The 8,308-nt window shown below is 41.4% G+C and overlaps 1 long non-coding RNA gene across 1 annotated transcript; it reads right to left on the reverse strand.

Moving 5' to 3' along the window:
* Nucleotides 1-3,724: 3,724 nt before the first annotated feature.
* On the reverse strand, nt 3,725-7,677 carry LOC121013135 (uncharacterized). Its single transcript, XR_005782521.1, has 3 exons — nt 7,234-7,677; nt 6,727-6,785; nt 3,725-4,515 (listed from the first exon to the last, which is right to left on the reverse strand). It is a non-coding gene; the product is annotated as an uncharacterized LOC121013135 (long non-coding RNA).
* Nucleotides 7,678-8,308: the final 631 nt, after the last annotated feature.

The following is an 8,308-nucleotide window of genomic DNA, read 5'->3' on the forward strand; positions in this document are numbered from 1 at the left end:
TGCTTTTCATAGTAAATTTTTTTTTTTGGCTGGTACTCCCTTTTTCAAAATATTTCTCTGTTTCTTTGAAATTATAAGTCTAATAGAAGTGGAAATACATAATTTCAAAGTTCTGGTTGATTTCTCTCTTCCTGTTTCTCTCTTAGGTCAAATTCTCACTGTTGTCAACTGAGAAAGAGTCACCTACTCACGAGGCAAATGGGGAAAAAAAAAATAAGATTAAAAAAAAAAAAATGACATGGCCCAGCAATGAGAAATGTTGTTGAAATTTAGGAAATAATTTCTTAAATTATAATTTTCTGGGCAACTGTCACAGCTGAATTCCCCAGGGTGTAGCTCTCCAGCTCTGACTGCTGACCTTGTTCCAGCAAAATCCACATTAGTGTCACACTAAGTCCTTGTGGCCAGATCACCTGACATGTTTGATTTAAACAAAATGGGGCAGGGACTCTAAAGTTCTAGGCAACCTGTGAGTCATAATAAACACATTCTACTTTGTCTTTATTCAGCTTGTCATTTCCATCGCAGAAGGCTTATTTGCGAATTGTTGTTTTTGTGACTCGCAATATGTTTGGTCCCTGGACTCAAGAGTTCTCAATCTAGGAGATAAGAAATGGCAAACAAAAAGAGTCCGCTCTCACAAGAAAGGCAAACACACATTGCCCTTCTCCTTTTGCTTTACAGGCTTAAAAGGATCATCAAAACAAACCAAGCAACCAAGAAACACCATTTGGAAGAGACACACAAGAGATCACTATATAATTATCAGCTATTAAGAAAAGGTAATCAAGAAATAAATATGTAAGCTGCTCTGATTTATAAGAGACTGCCGCAAGAGTATGTATTTTCCCAAGGATCAGGAAGGTCACAGTGATTTCCCATCATCCATACCAAGATATAAATGGAAGTTCAGAGCTGAGCCTAAGAATCTTAGCTGAGGGTAAAATCAAATTGAAACCCTCAACACCCTTCAGCCTAACGAATGAGAAAGGCTTTTTGGGGCACGTCACACACACACACATAAGGTCATCTTAATCACAATAACAGTCCACATTTTTTCAGTGCCAATTATGTGCTGTGCCCCACTGCACAGTGAAGTATGATTATCTACAGTTGGCAGGTGATGAAACCACATCTCAGAGGGATTAAATAACTTCTCAGTGCCCTGGAGAGTCAGGACTTAAACTTCTGTCTGTCTGACTTCAAGGCTACAGCTGACCACTTCAATGCACTCTCTCTCTCTTTTTTTGAGAAACTCTTGGTTTGGTAAGGCCATGACTACTCTCCCTGGCATCACTCTGTAGGCTGGATCTATCTTTATTTTCAGGAGTTCTCATAATTATTCTTAGTAATTTGTTAAACACAGCAACATATATCCTATGAATGACCCTTTTCTCAAACTCTATCCTTAAAGTCTTTCTCAGGTCACCCGTGTGGCTTAGTCGCTTAAGCATCAGGTGGATCTTCAGCTCAGGTCATGATCTCAAGTTCATGAGTTCAAGCTCCGCATTGGGCTCTCTGCTGTCAGCATGGAGCTTGCCTCAGAGCCTCTGTCCCCCTTTCTCTTTGCCTCTCCCCCGCATGTGTGTGTGTGTGTGTGTGTGCATGCGTGTGCACAAGCTCTCTCTCTCTCTCAAAAATAAACGTTTAAAAAATAATAAAGTCTTTCTTCCAAACCTTCATTTTCATCTATTTTGCCATTTTTATTGTCAATCTTCTTCTATTGGTTGGTTTCCTCTTAAATTAATTTGACTAGAACTCACAAAAATGCAGATGTAAATGCTCCCCAATTATAAACCAATAGGACAATATCTGGTTTGGTAATTCATAAATTTTCTTTTCCTTTTTTCTTTTTGAAGTTTCCTCTTTGAATGGTTTCTGGATCTTTAGTCTCTTTCCTGGATTCTATTCCCTTCATCTTCTATATATTTGATGAATTCCCTAGAGTGGTGGTAAGGTACACAAGTTTTGAGTCAGGATCCCTAGGTTGAAGACCAGCTCCACTATTTGCCATGTGTAGAATCTTGGGCAAACTATCTGAAGTCCATCATTAACGAAATGAGGATAATAATAGCACTAACTTCATATGGTGATTATAAATCTAAGTAAAATAATAGACTTAGAAGAGTGAACATTACATGGTAAACTCCTGATAAATATTCATTTTTGCTATTACCTAAAACCTCTCCAATGTTCTCGTTGCCATTTGATCCATACTTACACCAATTTATGAACTTCCTGCATTTGTCTCTTTTTTAGCTTGTCCTCTGACCCAAATAACTTTGTGTTAGTCACAAATTTAGACACTAAAATTCGTCTATAAGGAGTTTGGTCAAAACAAGGACTTGAACATTGCTCCCTTTATATTTCCCCATTTGCAATTGCCTGTTTACGATATACTTCATTTCCTATTTTTAAGTTGGTTCCCCAACTGTGACTAATGATCCTCTTTCCCCCAGTGAAAAAGTCATCAGGATACTACAATGAAAATCAAATCACCAAATTCATTATGAAAATCTACATATGCTCCACCCACACTTTTCTCCTTATCTGCACATAAATTTATATCATAATGTCAGGCAATTATTTAGGATTCATAACTGCCTATTGAAGAAATCTTCTCTCCTGCTTTTCTGTGAGTGTTCAATGATCCTAGCGTGATAGACTACCTAAACCGGAGAAGAATCAGAGGTCATAATCTTCTGGGTCTGTGCTAGATTTCTTCTTGGTTCTGAGCGTATTACAATTTGCTTAAGATTACAGATCCAGCCAAGTGCTTCCTCAGTGTCTTCCATCAACTCTTTTAGAGAAGCTCTGGGGAATCCATTTTGTAGTTCAGTCTTCTTGTCACAGGTCAGTTTAGAGCAGTCAATTTAAAGTAAAACAAGGAGGGGCGCCTGGGTGGTGCAGTTGGTTAAGCGTCCGACTTCAGCCAGGTCACGGTCTCGCGGTCTGTGAGTTCGAGCCCCGCGTCGGGCTCTGGGCTGATGGCTCAGAGCCTGGAGCCTGTTTCCGATTCTGTGTCTCCCTCTCTCTCTGCCCCTCGCCCGTTCATGCTCTGTCTCTCTCTGTCCCAAAAATAAATAAACGTTGAAAAAAAAATTTTTTTTAATAAAAATAAAATAAAAAAAAAAAAAGTAAAACAAGGAAATGAGTTTGACAGTATCCAGACAAGCAATAGAGAGAGTGATGGAAAGAGACACCCTGGGGGGAAAAAAATAAAAACAAAAAAACAAACAAAAAAAGAAAAAAAAAAAACCAAAACATGGCATCCCAAGAATTCCTTAGCTCTTTTCAAGGACCAAGTTAGCCCTGAATCAAAGGTTCTGTCACCTACTGACCTTAATCACAGCCTGGGAGTGCTCCTCAGTTAGTCATCCACTAAGCACCACTTGGGGCTGGGTACTGTGCTAGCTACTTGCCGACAGTGCAGAGAGGAACAAAAGAGAATAACTCCCAACCTTCACAAGGCTAAGATTCTAATAGAGACACACAGACAAGGGAAAAGAAATTGTTTTAATATAGTGTTGGTGATTAAGTGCAATGAATAAATTATCAAGGAAATGCAATTTAAAACAAAACAAAACAAAAACACTAAATACTCCTGGTTAGGGGAATCTACCGGGATTCAATCTTTGAACTCGGAGATGTTGGAGGAGTAACCGTTTCCACGGAATACCATGAGGACTTTTGACCTGACAGGCTGTCTAGGTCACAGGCAAGAACGGGCCCAAATCAAAGCAAACAGTAACGCTGAGGACAGGGCTAAGAGGAATAAGTCAAAATTTCGATGTCAGAGTAGCATTAAAGTATGCAGTTGTCCTAGTCAGCTCAGGCTACAGTAACTGAATACCATTGACCCGGTGGCTTAAACAACAGGAATTTGTTTATTTGGTTTATTTAGTTTAGATCTAGAGTCTGGGAACTTCAAGATCCAGGTGCCAGTTGATTAAGTTTCTCCATGAGGACCCTCTTCTGGCTTGCAGATGGCTGTCTTCTCACGCTGTCCTCACATGGCGGACCAAGAAAAGGCTCAAGTCTCTCTTTCTCTTCTTAAAAGGGCACTAATCTCATCATGGGGCCCAGCCCTCGAGACCTCATCTGAACCTAATTACCTCTCAAAGGCCCCACCTGCAACTCCTATCACACTGGGGGTGAGAGATTTAGCCTGTGAGTTTTGGGGAGACACAAACATTCAGTCCATAACAGCAGGTATGAACATCCTACAAGACCATGCTTGGAAACCCTTTCCCGTGTGCAGAGACCAGGGCTTTCGCACCACAGTCAACGGTCTGGCTCCAATAGTGAAGGCAGTCTTTGCCTCCCTGGAGACGGGTCTCCAGTGTCGCCTGGCTTCAAACCCCCAGGCACTTCAGTGGCGAGCTTCTAGGACAAATCCCTTGTTACCTTCAGGCATGTTTCCCGGCTGGGTGGGAGCGGGGAGAAATGAGATGCTATATACAGTGTCTGTTTTAATGTTGCAAATGCGGACTATCACTCTCAAGAATGTTCTTTCTTCCACCACTGAGAAAAGAAAAAAAAAAAGTGTATTTGAACACACTTTGATACAGTTACAAAGCAATTTAAAAGCCTATTCATTCTAATCCTGAGAAATGTTAATCTGGGTCAGACATGTTTCTGCGCTTTTAATGTAACAAGGAAAAGAAAGTACATCTTACATACATTCATAGTAATGGGCTTTAATTTTTAGGTGTCCATTTAGAGCTATAAGGAATGCTTCTGTGTAACCGGATCAGGGATACAACAGGAGAACACTTCATTCTTTGTGAATACAGATGATATGACCACGCTCAGAAAGAACCTCCTCTAAAAAAAGTACTTCTCCTCTCCTTGATTTTGAAACCTATGCACCTGGACTAAAATTAATGCCAAGTTATTACTCTCAGAGAGTTGGGGGCAGTGGCATACAGACAGTGCAAACTTATTATTAGTAACAGTTCAAAGTGATACAGTGATACAAATGGGGAATAACACGTCCTTCCGTTAATGCTTCAGAAAGTATGATCACTATTTTATTTTTTTATTATTTTTTTTTAATGTTTACTTATTTATTTAATTTTTTTTTTTTTTTGAGCGAGAGAGAGAGAGAGAGCATAAGCAGGGGAGGGGGATAGAGAGGGGGAGACAGAATCCGAGACAGGCTCCAGGCTCCAGGCTCCCAGCTGTCAGCACAGGGCCCGACGCGGGCCTCGAACTCACAGACGGCGAGATCATGACCCGAGCCCAAGTCTGACGCTTAACCGACTGAGCCACCCAGGCTATCCTATGATCGCTATTTTAAAAAATGGTTCTAAAAAAAAAAAAAAAAAAATGCTGCATGTTCATCTTGGCCAGATTCACAGAGGGCCTCAACGAAATTGGGCCACGTATAACCAAATCAGGATGTGCGCATGTAAGAATGCTCAAAACAGAGAAACAGGAAACTAATAGAGCCCCTGACAATATCGGATGTCTCAGTTGTTGCGACCAGGAGCAGGAGCTGTTGCGACCCATCCCTCCTGCCAAAAGGGGTCAAAATACCGTTCACTGGTAGGAAACATTTGAACCTCATGACCTGATATTATCAGAAGGATTAAAAGAATATTTTTTAAACATTTTTATTTATTTTTGAGAGACAGAGAGAGACAGAGTGCAAACAGGAGGGGCAGAGAGAGAGGGAGACACAGAATCCAAAGCAGGCTCCAGGCTCTGAGCTGTCTGTGCAGAGCCTAGGCGAGGCTCAAACCCACCTACTGTGAGATCATGACCTGAAGCGAAGTTGGATGCTGAACTGACTGAGCATATTTTTAAAAGAAGCTTCTAGGGGCGACTGGGTGGCTCAGTCGGTTGGGCTCAGGTCATGATATCACAGTCAGTGAGTTCGAGTCCCGCTTCGGGCTCTGTGCTGACAGCTCAGAGCCTGGAGCCTGCTTTGGATTCCGTGTCTCCCTCTCTCTCTGCCTCTCCCCCGTTCATGCTCTGTCTCCCTCTGTCTCAAAAATAAATAAACATCAAAAAAAATTTTTCTTTAAAAAGAAGCCTCTAATAGACCATCTCTAGAACAATAAAATAAAACAACAATGATTATCTCTGGGAGAAAAGCTAGACCATCATAGGATGAGGGTTGAAGGGAAATGAACTTGTCACTGTGTGCCCTTTAGAATTTCATACCACCAGGGGCACCTGGGTGGCTCAGTCTGTTGAGCGTCCAACTTCGGCTCAGGTCATGATCTCACAGTTCGTGGGTTCGAGCCCCACATCAGGCTCTGTGCTGACTGCTTGCTCAGAGCCTGGAGCCTGCTTCAGATCCTGTGTCTCCTTCTCTCTCTGCCCCTCCTCCACTCATGCTTTGTCTCACTCTGTTTCTCAAAAATAAATAAATGTTAAAAAAAAAAATCGAATTGCATATCATCGGGTGTTTAACCAAATCAAAGAAGAATAAGATGCAATTTTTTAAAGTTGCCTTTGAAACTCCTCTCACTTCGTATATTTATCTCTACTGCGGGGGTCATCATGACTTTGAGCTTGACTCTTGACTCTGCTCCCTGGACATCACTCAGTGTGAAAGGTATTCCACATGCAGAGTAGATGGGACCCTACTTCAAAGAAGGAATCAAGCCCAACAATTATTAAAAATTGTCTTAATAGGAACATGGAATGTGTTAACAAGTGAAACTGTGATATGTTATAACTGGCCCATCCCACCCTAAAAGAAAAAATACTTACGTTACCAACGTTTCCTTCCTTCTCCAATCAGCTGCATTTTCCTTAGTCAGCTGCTTTCTCTATAATGAAAGTAGGTCATACACCTCCTTACTTTTCCTCATCACCAAAGATTAACTTGCAACAGAAAGAAAGAATCAGTGTCATTGGGACAAGGATAAAAAGTCTCTGAATTTCCTTCAGAGTCCTTCTTGATTGAGATTTAAGCCTCGCCAAGGGAGGGTCCCTAGTCTTGACCTTAGGACTAAGAAGGGCTGGCTGGTTGTTCGGCTGGTGTGCTTCAGGAGTTCTTAAAACAGAAGTACGCCAAAAGAGAAAAATCTGGAACGCTTAAACTAAGCTTTAGAAGCCAAGACAGGCCCGGCCCCCCTTCGCCGGGCGCACAGCTCGGTACCTGGCCACCGGTGCCCCCGAGGCGTCGGGTCCTTCCGTCTTTTTCATGCTCTGCCACTCAAGGGCTGGCCCCTTTTTTCTTTTTTGAATAGATAAATTGGTATTATTTTTACTTACCTTTTTGTACAGTGATTTTCAGTCTTCTCTTTGAGGTTCGTGGTCATCCTGTTCTGCACCCGTGTCAATACTGGGCGTCACGCTCTAAGCAACCCGCTTGCCGCTCGGGTGGCTGCGCACCGACGACCCTTCACACCACGCGTTGCTGTCACAAATGTCAACAAAACATCTCTTTCTTTCTCAAAAAAACATTTTTTTTTTGAAAAAAAAAATCCAAGTTACAATTTGGGCTACCAATCATGTTGTCTTTTAGAGTCTTAAGTTCTCAAAGGGGAGAGCATGTTGTCTTTTCTTCATCACCTTAAACGTGGTCAAGTCTACCTATGTTTAAAAATAAAGAATGAAGATAACAGTATTCTTTCTGTGACTCAGAAGCACCATTGTGTGACAACTGATTTCACAGCAAAGCAAAGCTCTCAGTGATATTTCATTAAACCCACATGCTTCCAGTTCATCTCTGGACTCACCACTGCCGTATGCCCCAACTGTAGTCCTGTTTAGGACAAGGGGAACTGGGGAGCATTCTAAGGTCCTATCCCAGTGAAGCTCCGAACCACATGCCCTCCTCACTAAACAGCAGCCTCCTCGTGCTCCTCCCATGATTACTGAAAAACCTCCCTCAGGGAAAATGATATTTCTCAACGTTTCCCTTTTTACACCTTTGGTATAATTTATTCATACATGTCATAATCAGCCTATTAGTACTCTGGACACCTGAGAATATCTCTTCAGGAAGATAATGAGAAGCGATGCGTCTTTATTTTATGTTTGAAAGAAAAGAAAATTTGTGAAAACAGTTTTCTGTGCTATGGTGCCCAGACCTCCATGCTGGAAGTCTACAGTAAGGCACAGAAATTTGTGGAGGAAATCTCTTAATTCAAAACAATAAGGGCTGCTTTGAGTTAATTATGTTAAGAAGGCAGTATTTTAGTGATTCATGTTTAAATGAAGCCATTATTTTCTAGATCCTGCCAAAAACTTACCACAAGTCATTCTTGTGATTTTATTACAAATTAAGATGCCCATAATTTTGGAAGAGAGACGTACATTCTAAAGTCTCTTGGGAGGGGAAGTC

This window comes from Herpailurus yagouaroundi, unplaced genomic scaffold (assembly GCF_014898765.1).
Source record: "Herpailurus yagouaroundi ecotype Mexico unplaced genomic scaffold, PumYag 198, whole genome shotgun sequence".
NCBI classification, from domain to species: Eukaryota; Metazoa; Chordata; class Mammalia; order Carnivora; family Felidae; genus Herpailurus; species Herpailurus yagouaroundi.